The sequence below is a fragment of the Felis catus genome, chromosome D4 (genome assembly GCF_018350175.1).
Source record: "Felis catus isolate Fca126 chromosome D4, F.catus_Fca126_mat1.0, whole genome shotgun sequence".
NCBI lineage: Eukaryota > Metazoa > Chordata > Mammalia > Carnivora > Felidae > Felis > Felis catus.
This window is the reverse complement of record NC_058380.1, coordinates 11,330,729-11,355,078: the sequence shown is the minus strand read 5'-3', so window position 1 is coordinate 11,355,078 and position 24,350 is coordinate 11,330,729. Positions and strand designations below refer to the sequence as shown.

Sequence of the window (24,350 nt, the reverse complement as noted above, 5' to 3'; positions counted from 1 at the left end):
ATCCTATGGTGACTTTGGGGAACATCTCACAGAACACGCATGTCAAAGTGATGGGCTTGCTTCCAAACGAATTCACTGACACGCCTCTCACTACTGAAATGGCGCCAGGAAATTATAATTAATTCAATCGTTTTCATCGTAAAACGTATCGTGCATCGAGAAGAGCATAAAATTGTACGGTTGGAAAACCAGTAAAGCTCCGGGTCCACAATATCCTGGAGAAGAATTAGATCTTCTTCTTTTAGAAGCCTTCTGTAAAGGGGCACCTGGGGGTCTCAGTCGGCGGAGGGTCTGACTCTTGATTTCAGCTCAGGTCATGATCCCGCGGTTTGTGAGTTCGAGCCCTGCGTCAGGCTCCAGGCCGACGGCCCTGACGGTGTGAAGCCTGCTTGGGATTCTCTCTCTGCCCCCTCCCGTACGCACTCTCTCCCTCACTCAATATAAATAAATAAACTTAAAAAAAAATGCCTCCTGTGCATCCTTCCCTAATCATACCCCTCCCTCCCACGTTTGAAGTAAACATTTACCTTACTTTGGGTTCATCAGTCCCTTGCTGGTTTTTGTTTTTGTTTTGTTTCGTTTTTTACAGATTTCACACGTTTATGTATATATCTAAACAAAATATGGTTCCGTTTTAAAATGCCGAGTAGCAAGCACAAGCCTAGCTGTGTTAAGGACACATAGAGGGTGATCTTACCTCTGTGGGATGAAGGCTTCGGGAAAGGATAAGCTATGGCGTCCTGGAGCCAGAGCCCGTGGGCAGGTTCCTGGGCGTGCATGGAAGTGACTAGGAGGGAGGTCAGCGGGCAAGGTCATATCTAAGTCCTGGGGATGAAATGGGAGAAAAAGGGTTAGCACAGGCCTGTAATTCACTCCTTCCCTGAGATGCCTCAGCCAGACCTCCCTATAATCCCGGCAGTGATATTTAGGAGGAGAAAGATATGGGGAAGGACTATGTAAAAAATGTTTTCAACGGGAATCCCCTGCTCTGTTTAGATTGGGTATTGTAAATAAACGTGTACTTTTTGGATTAAGGGCTGTGGCTGCCTGGAGAATGGGGGTATTCAGGTAAACATTTCCTACCTGCATAGTTAATGAATTAAAAAGCCACGAGGCTCCAAACAGATGTAGCCTTCTTTGAGAGCAGTCGTCCACACGGTTTAAAACGCATCAGCTGCTCAGACACCAAAATGTGTCTTAATGCGGGAGGAGGGACATCGTTTGGCAGCTGGTGGTTTGAGGAGCCAGCGGGAAAAGAATGTTCTGTTTGTGCCTTTTTCTTGCCTGTATCCTTTGAGTCGTGAACAAAATTCGGTGTTAAGTGAGATCTAGGAGTCTCACAGTCCCACTTGACAAACGGACATTTTGTGCGAACTCAATCCGGATCCCCACAGTTGGGGTATCTGGCAGTATTGTAGAATGGCCCAGATGCTCGATGTCTACTAGAAATGTGGTCAAAGAATGTGATCTCTAATATCTTCTAAGTTCACCATGGATTCCCCCAGCTCTCCCCAGCACGGTAAACCATGATGAGATAGCACCTTACACCATTAGGATGGCTACTAAGCGTTGACAAGGATGTGGAGAAGTTGAAAGCTCGTCCACCATTGGTGGGAATGTCAGTGGGTGCCACCACCACGGAAAACAGTACGGAGGTCCCCCCCAAAAATTAAAAATAGAAATGCCATATGATCCAGCGGTTCCAATTCTGGGTATTTATCCAGCGGAAATGAAATCAGGACCTGGAAGAGGTAACTGCACTCTCACTTTTATTGCAGCCAAGATATGGAAAGAACCTAAGTGCCCGTCAAGAGATGAATGGATAAAGAAGACGTGACACACACACATACACACACAATGGAAGTTTAGTCCACCATGGGAAAGAAGGACAGCCTGCCTTTTGCGACAACAAGGATGGGCCTTGAGGGCATTATGCTAAGTGAAAAAAGTTAAATGAAGAGAGATAAATAAGTGGTGTCACTTATATTTGAATCTGAAGAAGCTGAACTTCTAGAAACGCAGACTAGAATGATAGTTGTCAGGGGCTAAGGGGTGGGGGGATGGGAAGATGTCGGTCAAAGGGAACAAACTTGCGGTTATACGATGAGTAAGTTCTGGAGAGCTAATAGACAGCACCGTGATTACTGTTGATGATGCTGTATTTTATATTTGAAAATTGCTAAGAGAGTAGATCTTAAATGTTGTCATCTCAGAAAAGAAGTGGTAATTATGTGATGCGGTGCAGGTGTGAGCTAACACTAGGAATCATTTTGCCGTATGTATGCGTATCAAATCAATACGTTTTATATCTTAAACTTACATGACATTATATGTCAGCTGTATCTCAACATACCTGGAAAAAAAAATAGAATTACCATAAGACCCAGCAATTCTGCTTCTAGGTATATATACTCCATAGAACTGAAAACTGGGTCTCAGAGGGATATTTGTGTGCCCACCTTCACAGCAGCAGTGTTGACAATATAAGGTGGAAGCAACGTAAACGTCCATCAGTGGATAAATGAAGAAACAAATCTGCTATGTACCCACGGCGGAATATTATTCAGCCTTAGAAAAGGAAGGAGATCCCCATTCCCATTCCAATATGGCTGAACCCTAAGGACATCATGCTAAGGGAAATAACAATTTGTCATAAAAGATGAATATTGCATAATTCCACTTTTATGAGGTATGGAGCGCAGTCAACGTCATACAGATAGAAAGTGAAGGATGGTTCCAGGGGCTGGGGCGGGGAGCATGGAGTGTTACGGAATGGGCACAGAGGTTCAAGTTTGGAAAATGAAAAGAGTTCTGGAGAGTGGTTACACAGCCCCACGGATGGACTTCGCACTGCCGAACTGTACATTTAAAGGGGTGAAGTTTCTAATAAATAGGTAAACCTACTTTCGCCACAATGAAAAACAAAAGAATAGGACAAAGCAGGTCACATTGGTGTGTCACAGGTGCCCCCGCTGATCCAGGGAGCAGGGCAGGGAGGGGAGACAGGCCAAGTGCAGATAAGAACCGAGGCCAGTTTCACCCAGACACGTCCCCTTTAGTGAAAGACAGGACAGTGGCAGAAAGCATCATGCTGATCACAGCATTCTTTCTCTGCCAAGCTGCTCCAGCCGGACGGGCTGCCCTGTACCTCTCTGCGGGGCCGTCCCTCTGAGCTCTCCCTCCGCCACGCCTCCTTGCTCTGTTGGACCTTCTGTTTTCTGGATCTCACCTTCTCTGGACTCTGCTCCAAGCTGTACTCCCTCCTTTGGTGGGGCATACCTGGGAGGCAAATCTCTTGAGATCACGCACTCGAAAAAGCATCTTTATTCTACCCTCTTACACAAAGACAGTCTGGGTGAGGGTGGGATTCCAGCACAGAGCCTCTTTTCTTCAGAATTTTGGAGGAATGGCTCCACTCTCTTGACTCCAGTGTTGCCATCGGCAAGTCTAAACCCGTTCTGACGGCCGTCCCCCTGCGGGTGACCTATTTTTTTTTTCCTCTCCGGGCCTTGGAAGTGCCGCATTTGTTTCCAGTGTCACGGGAAACTTACAATGACGTGCGCTGGTGTGGCTCTAGCCTCGGTCATTCTGCCGTGAGTTCTTTAATCGGGCAGCCCAGCTCACAGGTAAACCTAACGTCCGTAATGCTTATTGAATTATTTCATCAATGATTTTGCCCCCCCCCCCATGTGTTTTCTACCACAAAATCCTCTATCACTTAAGTATGGACTTTTCTGGACTGCTCCTCTATTTTCTTATCTTTTCCTCTTTGTCATTTTGCTTTCCTGTCTGGGAGATTTTCTCAGCTTTGTCTTCTATTCCCTCTTTTGAACGATCTTCATTTCTGCTATTAAAAGCTCTTTTTTTTTTCCCAAAAGCTCTCTTTGTTTTCTAAATTTTCCTCTATTACAGCATCGTGTTCTGATTTCATGGAGGCATTGTCTCCTCTCTCTGTGGATATTTATTACAGTTTATGGAGATGAAGTTTTCTTCTCCCTGAATAGCTTGTGCCTTTCTCGCTATGCTTTTATTTGTTCATCTCATTGTTGGAGGCTTTCCTAAGCTGTCTGGTAATGTTGGCTGTTTGCTCATGATGAGGAATTGGGAGTTAAAATGCTGACCGGAATCTCTCAGAGCACGGGTGGGGCTTGTTAACTCTGGGCGTCCTTCTAGGGCTTTCTCGCAAGGCTTTTTGGGGGGACTGATGCATCTTGGAGTCATTCCTCCAGAGCTGGCCAGACTCCCCCTCAAGAAGAGGCTTAAAATCACATGGCCACAATGTTCTGGAAGACCGATGGGAGAAGAGGGCTTGAGGTCTCTGTTACAGGGTACTCAGCACACATACTGACACTTAATTTCCCCCTTATTGGCACGGTTCCTATCTCCATCTTAAAGAAAAAAGGTGTTTGCTTACTGGGTGAGTTACAAATAACTCTCCACAAAAAGACAACACACGCAGAATCACTTTTGTCTCTACTGAGATACAAGAGAGGGTTTCCTACTCACACTGCTGTCTGGTGGACCCCTTTCCTGGACCACCTCTCTGCAGCTTTGCTCAGAAGCTTAATAATCCACGTGAGAGCTTTCTTACTTGACTACATCTTTGGTTTTTACCAACTGCCAGCGCATTTCTCAGGCTCATGAAGCTTTAGACCTGTTTGCTTCTTGTGAGCAGGTGCGGTACTCTCTTCGGTAACCAAGAAGCCCCTAGTAGCTCCTTTGGTAAATAGGATGGGAAATCAGGCCACGGTCGACTGACTTCCTTCTTTTCAATCAAGACTCACATGTTGGGCCTCCCAAATGTCACCCAGCCCTGAAGGATGAGAAGGTGGAGAAAGAAAAAGAGAGGGTTCTAGACAGGAAACAATTTTTGAGTAATTTGGCTTATTTAGGGAAATGGGAGGGAGGCTGGAGGGTCGGAAGGCTGAGGGTGGGTTCGTGGGCCGCTGTGGAGGGCTGAGCGGGGATTGGCAAGAAATGAGTGACACAACCCAACCAGGAGATGACCAGCTGGCAACAAGGGGACCGGACGAAACCCCAACCGGGCGGTTTAGAAGATGGATGAGAGCCAAAGACACCAAGTGTGGAGCCTGAGATGATGACAGTAAAAATAGCAACCAAATTATCAATGCTAATTCGCATACCAGATGCTTCAGGACATTATCTCCAATTTTCATCCAACCTCCCAAAGAGGGATCGTCACTCCCGCACTACAGATGCAGAAGCAGAGGGTCCCAGAAACCCAGAGCGGCGAGGTCTGGCTGCCTCTAGAGTCAAGCTGCCTTCTCGTGTGCCAGGCCGGGTCCTAACTCATGCCAAGTGTATTTGCTTATTCAGCCAGCCAGCCAGCTGGTACCAACTAACCGCTGAGCTAGATGCCGAAAACAACAAGAATATCGTCCCTAGGGGTCAGAGAACCCTACGTTCTCTTTAAAAAATTATTAAGTTAAATTATTAATTTTTATTTGAGTGTAGTTGACACGCAACGTTCCATTCGTTTAGGTATACAGTGTAGTGACTCGACAAGTTTCAATATCACACGACGCTCGAATGTGGCGACCCTCTGTCCCCATATGTTGCTAGTACAATATCATTGGCTATGTTCCCCATGATGTGCCTTTTGTTCCCATGACTTATTAATTATGAAACTGGAAGCCTAACCCTCTCCCCCTTCACTCATTTTGCCCATCCCTCCCCCCGCCCCATCCTTCTCCCTCTAGGAGCTATCAGTTTTTTCTCTGTGTTTACAGGCCTGGTTCTGCTTTTTGTCTATTTGTGGTTTTTGGGGGGGGGGGTTTTGGTTGGTTTTAGACTCCACACACGAGGAAATCATATGGTATTTGTCTTTCTCAGGCTGACTTATTTCACTTAGCATAATATCCTCTAGGTCCATCCATGTTGTTGCAAATGGCATAATCTCATCCTTTTTATGGCTGTGTAATATTCCCGTGATGTGTGTGTGTGTGTGTGTGTGTGTGTGTGTGTGTGTGCGTGTGTGCACGTGTGTACTACATTTTCCTTGTCCGTTTGTCTACAGATGGACACTTGGGTTGCTTCCATATCTTGGCTTTAGTAAATACTGCTGCAATAAACATAAAGGTGCATACGGCCTTTTAGATGAGTGCTTTTGTTTTTGGGGGGGTAAATACCCAGGAGTGGAATTATTGAATCATACAATACTTCTATGTTTAATTTTTTGAGGAACCTCCAAACTGTTTTCCACAGTGGCTGCACCAACTTACATTCCTACCAACAGTGCACGAGGGTTCTCTTTTCTCCACACTCTCATCAGTATGTTATCTGTCCTTTTGATGTTAGCTATTCTGGCAGGTGTAAGGTGATATCCCGTTGTGGTTTTGATTTGCAATTGCTCAATGATTAGTGATGTTGAACATCTTTTCATGTGCCTATTGGCCATCTGTATGTTTTCTTTGGAAAAATGTCTTTTTAGGTCCTCAGCCAATTTTTAAATTAGATTGTTATTATTATCTTTGGCGTTGTGTGAGTTCTTTATGTATTTTGGATACTAACCCCTTATTGGCTATATCACTTGCAAATATCGTCTCCCATTCATTATGTTGCCTTTTTGTTTTATTGATGGTTTCCGTCACTGTGCATAAGCTTACTTTGGTGTCGTCTCAACAGTTTAATTTTGCTTTTGCTTCTCTTAGCTTCGAAGACATATCTAGAAAAATGTTGCTATGGCCCATGTCAGAGAAATAACTGCCTCTGTTCTTCTCTGGGAGTTTGATACTTTTAAGTCTTTAATCCATTCTGAGTTTATTTTTGTGTATGGTGTTACAGGGTCGTCCAGTTTTCTCAAAATCATTTGTTGAAGAGACTGTCCTTTTTCCCGTTGTATGTTCTTGCCTCCTTTGTCATTGATCAATTGGCCTTAGGTGTGGGTTTATTTCTCAATTTTCTATTCTCTACTCTCTTCTCTTGATCTATGTGTCTGTTTTTCTGCCAGTACCATACTGTTTTGATTATTACAGCTTTGTAGTAGATCTTGAAATCTGGAATTGTGATACCTCCGGCTTGGTTGTGGTTGTGGTTGTTGTTGTTGAAGGTGGCTTTGGCTATTGAGGGTCTTTTGTGATTCCACACAAATTGGAGGATTATTTGATCTAGTTCCGTGAAAAAAGCTGTCGGTATTTTTATAGGGACGGTATTGAATCTGTAGATTGCTTTATGTAATATGGATATTTTAACAATATTAATTCTTCCAATTCACAAGCACAGTATGTCTTTCCATTTGTTTGTGTTGTCCTCAATTGCTCTAATCAATAGTTTACAGTCTTCAGAGTCGAAGTCCTTAACATCTTTGGTTAAGTTGATTCCTATGTATCTTATTCTTTTTGGTGCAGTTATCAACGGGACTGTTTTCTTATTTTCTCTTTGGGCTGCTTTGCTATTAGTGCACAGCAATGCTATGAATTTCTGGGTATTAACTTTGTATCCTGCAACTTTACTGAATTCATTTATTACTTCCTGGGTTTTTTTTTTTTGAGGGAATCTTTAGGGTTTTCTTTGTATAATATCATGTCATCTGCCAATAGTGACGGCTTAATTTCTTCTTTACTAACACGGATGCTTCTCATTTCTTTTTCTTGTCTCACTGCTGTGGCTAGGACTTCCAGTACTATGTTGCTTAAAAGTGGTGAGAGTGGGACATCCTTGTCTTGTTCTTAATCTCAGAGGAAAAGCTTTCAGGGTTGTTTTCATTAAGATGTTCGCTGTGGGTTTTTCATATATGGCCTTTCTTATTCTGAGTACATGCCTTCTAAACCCATTTTTGTTGAGAGTTCTATCATGAACGGACGTTGAATTGTGTCAAATGCTTTTTCTGTATCTACTGAGATCACGTGATTTTTATCCTTTGCTTTGTTGATGTGATGAATCACATTGGTTGACTTGCAAATATTGACACATCTTTGCATCCCGGGAATGAGTCCCACCTGATTATGGCCAATGATTCTTTTAAAGTATGGTGGCATGTGGTTGGCTAATATTTTGTTGAGGATCTTTGCATCTATGTTCATCAAGGACATTGGTCTGTAGTTTTCATGTGTGTGTGTGTGTGTGTGTGTGTGTGTGTGTGTGTGTGTGGGCGTGTGTGGTGTCTTGCATTGTGGTGTCAGGGTAATGCTGACCTCATAAAGCCTATTTGGAAGCTTTTCTTCCTCTTCTATTTTTTGGAATAGTTTGAGGAGGGTAAGTATTAACTCTTCTTTAAATGGTAGAGTTCACCTGTGAATTCACCTGATCCTGGACATCTATTTCCCATAGTTTTTTGATTTACCAATTCAATTTCATTAACAGCTATCAGTCTGTTCGGAGTTTCTACTTCCTCCTGACTCAGTTTTGGAAGATTGTATGTTCCAGGGATTTATCCATTTCTTCTAGGTTGTCCATTTTGTTAGCATATATCTTTCTGTAGAATTCGGTTATAATCTTTTGTATTTCTGTGGTGTCAGTTGTTACCTCTCCTCTCTTGTTTCCGATTTTATTTGGTCCCTTTCTCTTTTTTCCTTGATAAGTCTGGCTAGAGGATCCTACATTCTTTTAAAATCCACTTACCTTCCCAAAATCTTGTGTGTGAGCTCCATTTCAGTTCTTCAACATTCCTTTTGAATGTGAATCTCTCTTTTTTTTTTTTTTTAATTTGAGAGAAAGAGAGGGTGGGGAGAGAGAGAGAGAAAGAGAGAGACAGAGAGAGGGAATCTTAAGCAGGCTCTACACTCAGCACAAAGCCCAACACAGGGCTTGATCCTATGACCCTGGGATCAGGACATGAGCTGAAATCAAAAGACACTCAGCAAACTGAGCCACCCAGGTGCCCCCAGACGTGAATCTTGAATGTGGGTTAACAGAGGCCGAGCCTTCCTGACTTAAGCATCAGTTCACAAGTGAGATCAAGGTAAGCTCTCCTTCAGAGCGATGGAATCCGCTACCCAAACCTGTCAAGAGCAGGAGGAAACACGTCCCGAACATAAGGTCCGAACTATTCCAGGACTCTAGAGGAGTCCTTAGTGCCCTTACCTGCTATCTAGGTTCATAACTACCTGTGCCAGTGTGGGAAATGCCAAGAAAGAATCTTGCCCCTTATCTTGCCCCTTGTTGCAAATCTTGCAACATTTTGCCCAGGTCCCGGGGTGTGGTTAAACTGAAAACATCAGCCACCTTCCTTCTCATGGAAACCCTCCCCCATGTATTGAAAGAAACATTCAAACTTTTACTAAGCTCCTTCCTGAAGCTGTCACCCACCCATCCCATTTGCTGAACTCCAGCCATGTTCGTCTTTTTCTTGAATTTCTAAGCAGGCTTTTTTGCATGTGTGCTCTTCCCAATTTCTCAGGAGCTTTCCCCCAGTCTTTTCAGGGTTATCTCCTCCTTATCCGTAAGCCCCAGGCTCAGCCCTTTCTTTCCATCACAGCGTTTGTTACAAATTAAAACGTTAAAAAAATTTTTTTCCGGTTTATTTTTTGTGTTGATGTCCTCGCGTTACCGTGAACTCCATCAGAGCGTGTGGGTATTTGCCTGGAATGCTGTCGCGTGCCCTGCACCCTGCAGGGTGTTAGGGAAAGCAGTTGTTCGACGCAGATGTGATGAAAAAATAAAAGTAGAAATTACACACACAGGTTCACACTGCATGTTCTGATCATTGAATTGGATTCCTTAAAGTCTGGAAATTTCTATGTGGAGGATGTTTTATTCTTCCTTCTGTTAGACCCTCAGTAGGATCATTTTTAATTATAAGAATTCTATGGCATAATGCTCACTGATTTTCTCGTGAGCAAGTATCACCTCCTGATAATTTTTTTTTTTATGTATGACAGATTAGGTGTGGGTTCAAATGAATCACACCAGGGAATTTGTTCTAAATTCCTGAGTCACCAAGAAGGTGAACTAAAGAATCACATGGCTCTCTCACCGTCCCTTGTATAGTTGCCCTGTCGAAGATTTAATCCTTGTAGGTATATTAGCTCTTGATTTAACAAACAGTCAGTGTTTGCTAGGAAACTGAATTACAAACAGCCTGATTCCTGAAATGGAAAATTGAAGTTTTGCGGCGACAGTATCTTAGTTTTGCTTTGCTTGTGGGATACAAACTATGCGCGCAAATCAGGATAAATCTGCAGTTTCAAAGGTTTGAAGCTGGACTCAACAGAATAGAACAATTTTCACAAAATTTGGAATTCGGAGTCATCGCTCGGTACAGTGTATTGCCAGGCACCCAATGTTCGTGACATTGCTAAGTAACAGGTGACCGTTCTTAAATCAAACTCACTACCAACCCCTGACCTTCGAACAATTCCTGTTCTTCCTCCTCTGAAAGGCACCACCACTCACCCAGTTGCGAAGGCCAGAAACCTGGGACTCATCCCTGAGTTACCCATTTCTTTACCTTCACATACTGTCATATTCCAAATGCTTTCAATTTTCCCTGCCAAATATTTTGTGGACCCGGTCCCTCTATTCTATGTTCTTTTTGGTTCTTGCCCTCATAGAATTAGGTGGGCATTGTTCTAAGCGCTTTGTATTACTGTCCATTTAGTCTTGGATGGCTAGCTCATCAGTTTTATGACAAGCCGGATTTTCAGATGAGGACCTTGAAGCACAGAGAAGTTCAGTAACTTGAAGCTGGCAACCAACAGAGCTGGGATGTGAAGGCCACATGTGTAACCACTAGGATATGGAGCCGCCATAACACCTGACCTGCAACCCTATAATAGTCTCCTAACCAATCTTGCCGCTTCTTTCTTCTTCTAAAACTCTCCATAGAGCTATCCAAATGGTCCCTCAATAGAGCCATCCAAATGGTCCCTCAATAATGCAAAATGGATTAAACTTGTTTAAAACTGTTCAAAGATTCCTCATCTCCTGGAAAGCCAAGTCTAAAGTTCTTGGCATGGTGGGCATTGCCCTTCGTGACTTTGTCCAGCTAAGCCCTCCACCTCCCATCTCCAGAACTCGGTCAGTCACCTAATGTTGGGGCTGACCTTTCCCTCTGTAACATACTCATGCCCAAACCTTCATCATCCTGGTAAACCCACCAACCCAGGCTTCAAGATTCAAATATCACCTCTTCCTTATTTCTGTCTGTAAGAGACAAGACGTTTCTTCCTTTGTCTTCCTATATCACCTGTGTTACTAACAATGATCTCACTGCAATATAATCAGTTGTTTTTAGCTACGTCTCTAACCTGGACTATGAGATTCTTGAGGGAGAGATAATCCCACGGGCAACTTTACATCCTAGATATCCTTGATGCACTGTGACATTTCTGACACAGAGGAGGTGCACATCACACATTTAGTTATGGGTTAAGGGATAAGAAACTTGGACCTGAGAGGGTGGAAAGTGACACCTCAAAAAGTAGAAGAGAATACGCCCAGTGGATTTTATAATGCATAATTTCTAGACATTCCCAGCCATTGAGCCCACCTATCTAACACTTGATTCTCTTTTACCAAATTCACTAATTTAATAGACATTTCTTGAACGCCGATTGTGGGTCAGAATCATGCTAAGATGTAAGCAACACAAAGAAGAACAAGGCAGTGTCTCTTTCTGATGAGATCAAGTCCTTTCAGGGGCCTCGTATAGGTGCCCTATACAAGGTATAGGTGCGGGGGAAGCCAGTAAGACTGGGCAGTCCCCATGCAGTATGGCAGGAACGGTGGGACAGGGAGACCCAGTGGGCGATGGGAGCACAGAGAAGAGGCACCAAACCCAGGGTGGTAGGGTGAAAGAAAGCTCCTCAGAGGTGGTGAGACCGCTAAGAAGGGGAGACCGCAGACATTTTCGGAGAACAAAGAAACCACTGACTTTTCTAAGCTCTGAGGTACGTTGGTTTTGCCAAACAGGTAAGCGAGAGATGGAAAACAAAGGGTGTCGTAGGCCATCCTGAGGGAACTCTGGCCTTATCCTCAAAGCTGTGGGGAATTGTGAAACATTTCAGACGAGGCAGGAATAGAACTGACACGTGTCGTTAGAAAAATCACCCTGACAGCGGGAAGCAGGGAGAGCAGAAGTTGTTCAGTACTTTGGGCAAGAGATGATGAAATTCTGGCTGAAGGTCCCCCAGTGGAGAACGAGCAGTAGGCAGGTGTGAGAGAAAATGGAGGGGTAGAATCCACACAGCCTGGGGACTGAACATGGAGAGTGAGATCAACGGGAGGGAGGAGTGAAATGTGACTCCCAGCCCCGCGGGGGTGACAGAGCCATTCATGGAGCTAGGAAGCATGAGAGGAAGACCAAACTGGTGGGAGGGACAGTGCGTTCATATTTGGACCCGTCTCAGATTGCAGGGCTTGTGTCCCACCTGAGAGGAGACACTCCACAGGATCCGTTCAAAGAGGAGAGTTTTGAGTTGGCGATAAAGCACGAAAAATCACCGACGTATGAATGTTAAGGAAGAGGGGGGAAGGACTAAGGACGGACCCCCGAGGGATATCCACACAAGACACAAGAGGAAATGCGAGTACCGTGACCACGCGAACGCCCAGATGTCCATATTCACAAAAAAAGAAGTCACAAAGCCACAGCGTTCTTACGTTTAGAGATTCTGGTGTCAGCTAACCTTTGGAAAGGGGAAGATATGCTAAGGCCACCGAGGAGGAGTGTATGTGCCACGCACTCAAGAGCCAGGGGCAGGCTATAGCTTTAATGAATGAGGAACATGATTTAAAAAAAAAAAAAAATCTCTCACATAAAGTCAAGGAGATTAAAATTAGTCAAGGGACGGTATGAATGCAGATATGAACAGCAATCACCGTCCCTGATTGCTATTGTGATGGTACGAATGCATCACACTGTCTTTGAATATTTTTCTCCACGTACTAGTATTTATATATTTGATTTCATCCAGCCTTTGGCACGTATATTTTCAGAGTTTCATTGGGGGGGGAACACTGCTACACTCCATGAAACTCATGAATAAGGCACAAGTCCAGGCATTTCGATTGTATTGGGGTTTCATTATGTTCCCCGAACGAGAAAGAACACGCAAGCAAGAGAACGGAAGCCTTTTCGAAAGACTTATTCTGCAGCCTTCTGCGGCAATCCTTTGGGCCTCGTGGCCGGGGAATGTTTATCTATGTATTTGTGTAATACGCAGTCCCACCGTATCCAAGCACCTGGAAAATCTAATTAGCCTGGCCTTGATTGACTATGTGCAGGACAATGCCATAGTCCTCAGTCTGTTCTTTGTCTCCTACAGGGCGCTCACTGATATGAAAATGAAGACACAGTAAGAGTTTCCACGAGCAGCTGCCCAACGGGCTTCTTACGGTATCGTGTCTGCACGGAATAACTGTCCATAAATAAGGGGGTCTCTCCACCAGTCAGGGGCTGGGGAGTAGACTGCACCCGAGGAGAACTCAGGGCAGAGCGGTTTAGGACTACACCCCGGTTACACCATTAGAGGCAGAGCAGTCTTCAACCCTTGCTGGGGTAGCCCCCCAGCCAGCCTCATTGCATCGTTAGAGACTAGAGCAAAAGCACGGGGAAGAGGAAATTCAGGACATGTTCTGCTTTGTTTTCTTACCATTTAGCAAGATGCTGCCACCACGTTTGGCAGTGGCTTTGAAAGCTGAGAAAGTCCAGCCTGTAGAGGGGGTCTAACTTGCCATTTGTGCAAGTAGGGAGGATTTGACGGAGACAGTGGTGAATGTACCCGAGCAGAGGCGGGTTGACCGTGAAGCCGATAAGGCTTCAGCTTTCTGGTCCCTCACTAGAATAGGTCTCTTCCAAAGTCCTGTATTCATAAATCTGTGGTCATCAGTTTGCTTTCTTTGTCCAAAAGAGGGCTCCAGGAGGTGCCTGAGCTTCGGGTCCCATAAAATCTGGATCCGCCTCTGGGCTCAGTCCAGAAGTTGTTCCCTGCAGCCGAGCCCCCTTGTTGTACTAAAGAATTCATTCTCCCTCGTTCCTTTCAACGACCTACCCGCCCAGGCCCACTCTGAGTTTTAGATGGGCACAACTGCCCATCCAGAGACTGCATTTCCCAGCCTGGCTAGAAGCCAGAGGGAGTCATGTGACTAGGATTTTGCCAGTGGGACGTGGACAGAGGTCATGTGGGCAACTGCCGGGGTTTCCCCCTTCTAAGGGTATACACTCCCCATTTTTTTCTTTCCCCTCTTTCTATTGGCTGGCAAAGGGCATCAACGGGAGCAGCCATCTTGGGACCCAAAGAAGGAAGCCATGTATGAAAGGGAGCAGGCAACGATAGACCGCTCACTTCTGGACCGTGAATGGGAAGAGATATAAGCTCATATTTATTTAAGCCTCTGGACTTTGAGGTCTTTCTGTTTCAGCAGCTTGGACTGTGCCCTTCACACCAGCGGGCCCCTCCAGGTGAGGATTTATTTCCAGGGCAATGTGACACAGAGACAGTTGGCACAGTAAGGCTGAGCCACAGCCTTTGAAGGTTCTCGAGGAGTCAGAAGCCAATGCAAATATGAGTGGCCAGGTGTGGAATCATGATTAAGAGAAGACTCAGAGTCAGGAAACTCGGGGACATGGGATGAGAAGGGGCAGGGTAGGGAGGTCCTAGAGCATCGCCTCTTGGTGCCCGTGGCTTGGACCTGGGGCTTAGGCGGGTCCTGGAGAGGAGTCTATGAGTACAGCCAAGCCATAAGGCTTTGTATGCCCTGCCCCGCCCCCCACCAGCCTCAGCTGATGGAACCAAACACAAGAAACTGATCCGAAGCCAACATTTACAGGCTGTCTGGTAGTCCTGCACTATCCTTCCTGCAGGTGTTGTTCTACTCTTCCCAGGATACAGACGATCCAAATCACACTCTTTCTCATACGGAATGGGAAGGAGAGAGCTCGAAAGGGTCAGCGGTCGGCAGTGAAGTTAGAAGCCAAAGGACACTCAGGAAGAAGACAGCAGGAACACAGTAAGACAAAGCCCCGCTCTTAGGTTCCCTGACCTTTGGATGGAGGATTGGAGTTACTGTTGGGCGCCACACTTTGCTAATCTTTCACAAGATTGCCTGGCTTTGCAGCCCTGAGAAGATATCTTGCCCTCTTTATGTCCCTGTGTAACCTCCCAATAAACCCCTTTAACTGAAATAAACTGAGTTGACTGAAAGATAAAAAGCCGAGAGAGCCAGATAAACCTGCCTCGTATCTCCTCTGAATTTTCAATTTCCATCTCAGTCTGGATTCACGACCGTCACGACAGAGCTACCAGGTAAAGGAGAATGAAAGTGAAGCCAGAGTTGTGGTTTTGGTCACAAAGGCATGATGGTGAAGTTGGAAAAGGCAGGAAAGTGATGGGGCGCGCGTCACCCTTCTTTGTGATTCGTCCAGACGAACCCCACAGCAGAACGACACCGTGTCACTGTTCACGCTCGCAGCAGGTATAAATTTGGAAGAGTTTGTGTGTATTCAGTCTCACTGCTGGAAGAGCTGATGGAACGTTACATGCTATTCTGGTTCCTTCCCGTGAATGCCAGCTCTGCTGGAGGGAGGGGGAGAGGTTTTACACCGTGTTGCAAAGACATCTACTGTAAGAAGCCATTTTCCTGAAACCCAAAGACGATCGCCTTAATAACACCTGGCAGGCATCTACGAAGCTCACGGCCATTTGATCCTATCTGACTTGTCCTTACAACTCTTTGGAGAGAAAAATGAGTGAGCCGAAGAAGCGCACTCTCAATTTCAGAAAATGAGGTCCTCCAGCATTCCTGCCTTACCTATCACTCTTCTTCTAGGATCATTCTCCTCCGCTGCTCAATCAGCCTCTTCAACATCCTTGTTTGTACTTTGGTGTCATGATCTCTGTATCTGAACATCCACCCTCCGTCAGCCAAGACTCGGCTTACGTCCTAGGTCCTATTGGAGTTGAAAGGGGGAGAGGGTGGATGCTCTTTCTCTAGCAACTAGATATCTGCAGAGGTAACAGGTTCCTGGCCAGGCGTTAATCACCTGGATCAGGGGTCAACAAACTTGGGCCTGGTGGAGACGATCTAACCTGATGCCTGTTTTTGTAAGTGACGTTTACAGGAATACAGCCATACCTATTTGTTTATGTTTATGAATGCTTTTGTGGTTCAAAAGCAGAGTTAGGTAGTTGTTGGCAAAGCCTAAATCACGTACTCTCTGGTCTTTTCAACAAGCGTCCTGGTCGTCGACAGAAGGGAAAGGGATCACTGCCGCATCTAACATCGAGCAGAGTGGAAACACCCAGGAAATTCCTACTGAAGGAAGGATGGAAGGAGGTGCAGGGAGATGCAATGAATTGCCCTCAGCTCACATTAAAATGTTTTTTAATGTTCACTTATTTTTGAGACAGAGAGTGAGTGAGTGAGCGGGGGAGGGGCAGAGAGAGAGGAAGACACAGAGTCTGAAGCAGGCTCCAGGCTCTAGCTGTCAGCACAGAGCCCGACACCGGGCTCGAACTCACATGAGATCATGATCTGAGCTGAAGTCAGAAACTTAACTGACTGAGCCACCCAGGCGCCCCAAATCAGATTTTTTATAATGAGATACAAGGAAGAATGAGATTCAAGGCAGAAAACACTCAGGATTGGCAATCTTAGGTAAGGAGGCCGAGGATAGGAGGGATTGGGATAAAAGGGGTTGTCCTCATTAACCACTGCTGGGTTACAAACTACCCCAAACCTAATGGCTTCAACACAATCATTTTACTGTATCTCACAATTTTATAGGTTGGACAGAGTTTGGTTGGGTGATCCCTCTACTGATGTGTCATCAATAGAGGTCAGTCTATGGTATTTAGTTGGCAGCTGGGCTGGTTTGAAAGGGCCAATTCAGTTTTACTACTTGCCTGGTGCCTTGGGAGTGGTGGTAAGGCCGGGCTCGGCTGTGGTTGTCCACCAGACCACCTACCCATGGGCTTTCCAACATGTCAACCTCAGTGTGGCCAGGCTTCTTATGTGGTAGCTCAGGCTCTGAGAACAAGTGTTCCCGTGAACCAGCAAAAAGCTTCAGTGTCTTTCGTGACCACAGAAGTCACATAATGACACTTACACCCTACTCAGTTGGTTGAAGTAGTCGTCAGCCTGCCCAGATTCAAGGAGAGGGGACACGGACCCCACCTCTCAGTGGAAAGGGTGTCGAAGAGTTCATGACCATGGCTTAAAACCAGCCCGGGAGGGGACGGAGTAGCCGGGGCAGGTAACTGACACTTACTAAAGGCTTTCCATAGTTATTTCAAAACAGCTGTGTAAGAAAGGTATTATTATTCTCATTTGCCAGTTAAACAAATTCCAAGATTCAATGATTTATAATTAACTTACAGAAAACGACTGAGCTGGTGAGTTACAGAGTTGCAATTTCAATGCAGATCCATCTAATTCCAACTGTGGGACTTTTTCCATTTTACCATGATGTCTATCATGAGGAAATGAAGAGTCAACCATGGCAGGCAATGCAATGACGAGGGTTAAAGGAAAAAACCCATGGTCTTACCTTCTTGCTCTTGGACAATAGAGTCACTAGTGGCAGAAGGGGCCTGAGTGTCCTTCTGAGGAGATATAAGATATAACAATACCCCCTGAAACCCCAGGCCCAGAGATGCCAGATGTCCCTAACTCTTCTCCAATTCCTGGTCAGCTGTGCCAGTCAGTCTCTACCTAAGGGCACACTCCTTTCACAGTGAAAGAGGGCGATGTTGAGGGAACACATCTCCTGTGTTAGAGGCAACTCTCACATCTCCGCCTTCAGTTCCAGCTTCTCACAAAGACACCTGCAGGCCACCTCCACTTTGATGTTCCCCCTCACACACATTTTCTCAGGGCAAGCTTCTGTCTCTCCTGCCCTCCTCAGGTCCTACACCAGTGAAGAAGACTTCTAGCTTCCAGGTCTGTAAGGAGCTTGGAAGTCACTACTCCTTCCAACAAGTAAACAGCTGAACAGACTGAACACTCCACGGCTATTTTTGGATGCTTGGAGGACACAGGGAAAAATGCTACCCCCATGGCTGGAGAGACAAGGGTGTAGAGGGAGTCATGGTTTCCCAAAGCCGAGACTCACAAGTGGATACCACTGGGGGGAAGAAAACCTGAACTGTCATTGATGAGTTGATGTATGCTCACTGTGGACAAATCTGAGAGTTATAAACTCCAGGGAGACCCACTTGGGGTCTCTACAGTATTGGGAAATTTAGCTCTAGGAGCTCAACTAGGTTCCCACAGTATATATGGAGAAAAAACCCCTTGGGCTTTCAGCAGGTGGAAGGAAAAAGGAATAATTTTGAAATAAACCCAGAGCACTCTGTTCTTAACAAGGTGTGCCCTCAGGAGCCTAACTTGCCAGGGTATTATCAGAGGCTAACTGACTGAGAGGGAAATACCAAACTCCAGCCCAATCTAGTCAACCTGTCCCATGTAAGGGGAAAAAAACCCTGAGAAACACTTGTGAAGTTCACAGTCCAGAGGCACAGGCTCACTCAAAAACTGAGACCTAATCCCATGACTGTAGAACACTTCCCACACCTCACCACCTCATTACCAAATGCCTATTTAGAGCAGTAGTTCCTTCCACACAGTACATCGTGTCTGGCCAGCAAGAAAAAATTACAAGGCAGACTAAAAGGCAAAATAGACAGAGCAAGCATCAGAACCACATGCTGCAGGGCTGTTGGAACTTCGGACCAGGAGTCCTCACTGACTGTTTCCTTGCTTCTTCCGATGTTGCGGAGATAGCATAGCATGAAAGTTCAGCACCCAGGCTTTGGTACCGTGCTGCCTGAGTTTGAGTCTATTGCTTTTGTTTTTAGGTGTTTGATTTTAGGTGAGTCGTTTTATCTCGGTGAGCTTTAGCTTTCTCAACTGTAAGATGGCAAGCCTAAGAATATCTACTTATAGTGCTTTTAGGAGAACTGAGTTACTATATTGAAGGGCTTAGAATAGCACTTGGCACATAGGAGGTACTCAACAAAATGCTGGCTTTCATGATGTCCAACCAATCTCCAAGCTCTACTAGTTTTTCATTTATTCAAGGTCCTTTCTGTTACCACCATCACTATCTTAGTCTGGGTCCTAATGATCTTATCCTTATACAGCTGTTATAGCTTCAAAAAAAAAAAAGGAGGTCTATGTTCTCATATCTATATTCTGCACATAGTTGGCTGAGAATCTTCACCAGTTTTTGACCCCTTATGTACTGCATTGCACTAAGCACTTTAGAGACATTATTTACCATCTTTGCAAAACCTCCCTAAGCTAAGGTGACTACTACCCCCCTTTTACAGATGGAAACACTGGACTCAGAGAAATAACTTGCACTAGGTCACACACCTGGTAAGTGGCAGAGTCAGGATAAGAAATCTGGTGATGTTTTATTACACCATACTTCACTTTCAGTACCATCATACTTTGACATTCATTATGTCGCCTCCCTGCTTAGAAGCTTAAGTAAATGAGTGAACAAATAAACCAATTATTCAGAGGCAGAAGGCTTCAAAGGTTTTCTATTAAATACAGGATTTGTTTTCACATAACATTTCAATACATGATAATTTAGCCCTTGATTAATTTCCCAATCTAATTTTTCGTGCTTGCTTGCCCCAACCCTCTATTCTAGTCAGGCTAATCTATTCACCACCCCACCAAAGACCACAACCAATTTCCATTCCAAGTCTTTGTGACATTCATCCAGTGGAATGCCAGCTTCACATCTATCTAGTTACACTGTACTCACCATTCAGGTCATAGCTCAGACCCATTTCCTGCATGTGGCCAGCTTAACTATCTAGAACCAGGAAGGATCTGAGATTTTGCCCTACTGGAAAGATAACAATTCAGCCAGCTATAGTTTCGTGGTTGTGGCAGAAGACACAAAATGCTTGGGTCAGAGACAAAGGTGGTTTTTTTACTCACAGCAATAGTAGCAGCTAGAGGATCAGCATTTTCATGCTGCTCACAAGATTTGCACAAGCACACGAGAGTCTCCTAGAGAATGATCTCCCAACACTGATAACCTAGTGTATGTTGACATGGCCTTCCTTGCAGGCCCTAAGATGGTATTTCTCTAGACTGAGTAACGTACAAAGAAAGCTCTTCTGAAAAGACAAAGTCTAATAGATTTCCCAGGGTTCACTGTAACATTATTTAACTAATGTTACAAGTAAACCTAGGTATAGAGTCTCATTGTGCCCATAACTTTCACATACTAGACAAAGTGCGGGGGGGGGGGGGTTAAGTTAAATGTAAATCAAAACAAGAAATTCAATCAATTTTATGTTTATAATATTAAATTAACAGTTGGGAAATTATTGTTCTGCTCAAACTAAGTTGATAATGTAGGTACCGGGCTTTGGTACCATGATGCCTGAGTTTGAATCTATTGCTTTTGTTCTTAGGTATTTGATTTTAGGTTTTAGTAGCAACAAGACAACCAACTTTCAGCTCTGCCCCCAGTTCTCTATGAAGGGGAGGAGAGGAAGAGGTTGAATCAATCACTAATGGCATGATTTAATCAAGCATGCCTATGTAATGAAGGTTCTATAAAAATCCAAGAGAATGAAGTTCAGAGAGCCTCTAGGTTGGCAAATGCATTGGGAAGGTAGTGCGCCCCAGTTTCATGGGGACAGAAGTGCCTGAGTTTGGGGCCCTTCCTAACCTTGCCCTAAGTACCTGACTGTTCTCCTGCATCCTTTACAATAACCTCACAGTAAACTGGTAAACACACAAAAAAGTCCAGATCTACATTTATCCTGCTCTTGATTTTTATTTCAGGAATATCAATGTGAATACTGCCTATTTGCAAAGCATTTTGTACCAAATCATATTAATAACAATACTGTTTTTCTTTAAAATTTTTTAAATGTTTGTTTATTATTGAGAGACAGAGAGACACAGCATGAGCAGGGGAGGGGCCGAGAGATGGAGAGACACAGAATCTGAAGCAGGCTCCAGGCTCTGAGCTGTCAGCACAGAGCTCGATGCGGGGCTCGAACCCACAAACCGTGAGATCGTGACCTGAGCCGAAGTCGGACGCTCAGCCAACTGAGCCACCCAGGCTCCCCAGTACTATTTTCTTTACTTAAGCGTAATCATATCTTACATTTAACCAAATTAAAGGGCAATTTTAATGTTGCATTGCTTTATAAACTCTGAAAAGTTATCATACTCACGTTACAGTTTGTTAGCTCCACTGAATTATCAAAGCCTGGGCCAAATGCATTCTTGGATCTAATTACTGGTGGCATCAGCGGAGGGAAATAACGTCTCAAGATTTTTTCCCACAGCAGACGTCAAAAACAAATTTCTGGGTTCAGTAAAGAGGTCACAATCAGAATGTTCACAAAATCCTGTAAGTATTAGAAAGAGAGTATTTTAGGGGCGCCTGGGTGGCTCAGTCAGTTAAGCGTCTGAGTCTTGATTTCGGCTCGGGTCACGATCTCACGGTTCGTGGGCTTGGGCCCCACATCGGGCTCTGTGCTGACAGCTCAGAGCCTGGAGCCTGCTTCGGATTCTGCGCCTCCCTCTCTCTGCCTCTCTTTCTCTCTCTCTCTCTCTCTCAAAAATTAAAAAAAAAAAAAAACATTAAAAAAAAAGAAAGAACATTTTAGAAACAATTTGATCTCAAGTCAAGTTTTCTTTATGTCACCAGCTCTAGGATTTCCACCTAGGATTTTCACGCTCCTGTAAGACCTCTGCTCAGGCAGCGTAGTTAAGTGTCCTTTGCTGGGTCCTTGACTCCAGCATCTCACTTGCATTTTACATCCACCGGCAGCAATCACAACAGTGCGTTACTGCAAATCCCCGTCATGTTCACAACGGCAAACATTGAGCCTCAACAGCTAAATAAAAGAGGGACTAAAATCGTACTCTGGAAAAGGTTTCCAGGGGCCATTTATGACCCTACAGGTCTTGGACACGAGGACAGTGGCAGATACCGTGCTATTAAGAGCCCATCCAACAGAGGCCAGACTCTAGAAGTCAACACAAGTCAAGGTCTCTAACTTGAGGGGATTGCTTAGCAATTACGTACACACAAAGGCCATATTATGTAGGATAAACTTAAATCACTGTTTGGTTATCATGATAAGAGGAAAACAACATTTAAATATCCTTACTGAGCACTGAGAACCAAGAATCTGTCTCCACACCCCTCGGGGTTCAAGGACCACAGTTTGCGAGACCCATTGGTCTAAAGCATCTTTGCCAGTAGTTCACTGTCTGGTCTTTCCTTATCCTTATTTCCTCCCTGGCTATTTCCAATCCCCAGTTTCTGTTTCCTATCTGCCTCCCTGGTACTCACTCCTCACACAACACACTGACCTTTCTCCTCCCTCTTCTTCATTTCCGTTGTTCCTGTTGGAGCAGCTTCTCAGCCCAACACCTGGCCCTCTTCCTCCTGAGTGGACACTCTCTTGGCAATTGCCCAGGATGCTTCGCAACAGTGACTGTTGTCCTCAACTCACAAAGACATCAAAGGGATTTGCCTAAAGTCACGCCTTGGTCAGGGAGCAAGGCCACCCCCTCACCTCCTTCTCCGTATTCCCCCCACATAGACCTTGCTGAGTCCCTGAAGTCCTTGGGGGAGCGCCAATCTCTGAAAAGACCGAGCGCCAATATGGCGGGGCGGGGGAGGGTCACAGTACCTTTGTGGGTTGTTGTTGACTGAGCTCAGTAACATCTTGTAAAAACATTTTTTTGACCATCGTGGTAAAATATGCAAAACGTAAAAACTATCACTCCAATCATTTTTAAGCGTGTAGTTCCATAGAATTAAGTATGTTCGCACTGTTGTGCAATCACGCTCCAGAACTTCTTCGTCTTGCAAAACTGAAATTCTATGCCCGTTGAGCAACTCCCTCCCGATTTACCCCTCCCTCCAGCCCCTGGCAACCACCGTCCTACTTTCTATCTCCATGAATTGCATATATGTGGAATCATATAATTTTTGTCTTTTTGTGACTGGCCATTCTCCCCTTGACATAAAATAACACCTCCCCCCGCCCCCCACCACACACCAGATTAGCCCTAGACAATCCCTGGCCTAGGAAACAGCACACGGGGACTGTATGTTAACATCTTTCCTGTTCTTAACTCCCACGCATCCTGCTTCCCATCAAGCTGCTCTGTCAACAAGTTGAAATATTAACTCCATTCCCTTTGGTTTCCCAGGCTGAAAGTGACTTGATTAAACCTGACAGAAATAACTCTTCTTATCCACGAAATGATGAGCACTGTTGTTTTTGCCCTCATTTGGGTGCTGGGTAAGAACTTTTGAGAAGCTGATGAAAATCGTGTACCCTTTCCCAGAAAAGTACGCAGGCATGCATACGTTTGCCTAGAGTTTCGGGGGTTTATAAGCCCTGGCTTAATGTGAGTCCCCTCAAGAGCAGGCTCTAAGATGAGAATTTGGGGGCAAGTAGTTTATGTGGGAGGGAATCCCAGGAAACAGGGGGAGGTAAACCAGAGAAGGGAGGGAGCCCAATACAGGGTGAGTTCGTTAATTCGCAGGTGCCACTGTGGATAACAGAGGCTCATTTCGGCTGGAGACCCTCTGAGACAAGGTGCAGAACGTACCTGGGAAATCCGAAGTTAACTCTGCAGCGATCCCAGCCTGCTTTGCCCTTGGGGAAGATGGTCCTCCGGGCACAGAAAGTCCTAAGGCAGAAGAGACAGGTGTTTGAGAAGGCTTCGAGGTATATGGGAACCATGCAGTGAATCTGAAGGTGACCTTTGGGAGGGCCCGGGGCAGGCGGGAGGGACACTAACACGAATACGGATCCTGGGAAACTCATCCAGGCACGCTCGTTAAGAGGCTCTGGAACAGGTTTACTAATAAACCTCCCAGACGCAATCGTCTGCTTCTCTGTTGAAGCGGTGGGTGGCTCACTTGTGCTCTCAGGCCTCCCTTTTTGAGCAGTTATTCAAGTGAGCCCTCCCCCCAGCAGCCTGTAACAGACATTCATGCTGACATTGCACCCCGCCTACACGGCCGAACGCAGCCTCCTCTGCGCCTGTGATCCAGCTATCGTTGCTTACCCCAGATGTTCGTTTCAACAATAGGGAGCAGCAGGGCCTGACTCAGGGGGGCTCACTGCTTAATTGCATATGGCTTATGAGAATGAAGTACACGGTGAGGATCTGCAAAAAGCTACCTGGAAATGGCCTCACTGCCAGGTCAGATCGGTTTCTCTGTCGTTCATTTCCTCGGCCTTATAGTTACAGCCCACAGAGGAGGTGGTCAATTTCATTAAAGGACACACCAGCCACACAACAGGGGGACATTAGTGATGAAAAAAATCACAAGCAGGACCATCAGGACTTTTTGGTGGTGGTTTTCCTAAACGTCACCTTGCAGCAGGTGGGAGAGAGCAGGAACAGTTAGATAGGAGGTGAGATCTCGCGTT

At 45.2% G+C, this 24,350-nt stretch overlaps 1 long non-coding RNA gene across 1 annotated transcript in view; it reads right to left on the bottom strand.

Moving 5' to 3' along the window:
* Nucleotides 1–24,350, bottom strand: part of LOC109493706 — a 138,397-nt gene that overhangs the window by 17,051 nt on the left and 96,996 nt on the right. The window contains exons 6-8 of the long non-coding RNA XR_002737820.2: nucleotides 23,521–23,601; nucleotides 21,117–21,293; nucleotides 698–825 (exon numbers count right to left, since the gene is read on the bottom strand). This is a non-coding gene — a long non-coding RNA (uncharacterized LOC109493706). The remainder of the gene's footprint in view (nucleotides 1–697; nucleotides 826–21,116; nucleotides 21,294–23,520; nucleotides 23,602–24,350) is intronic.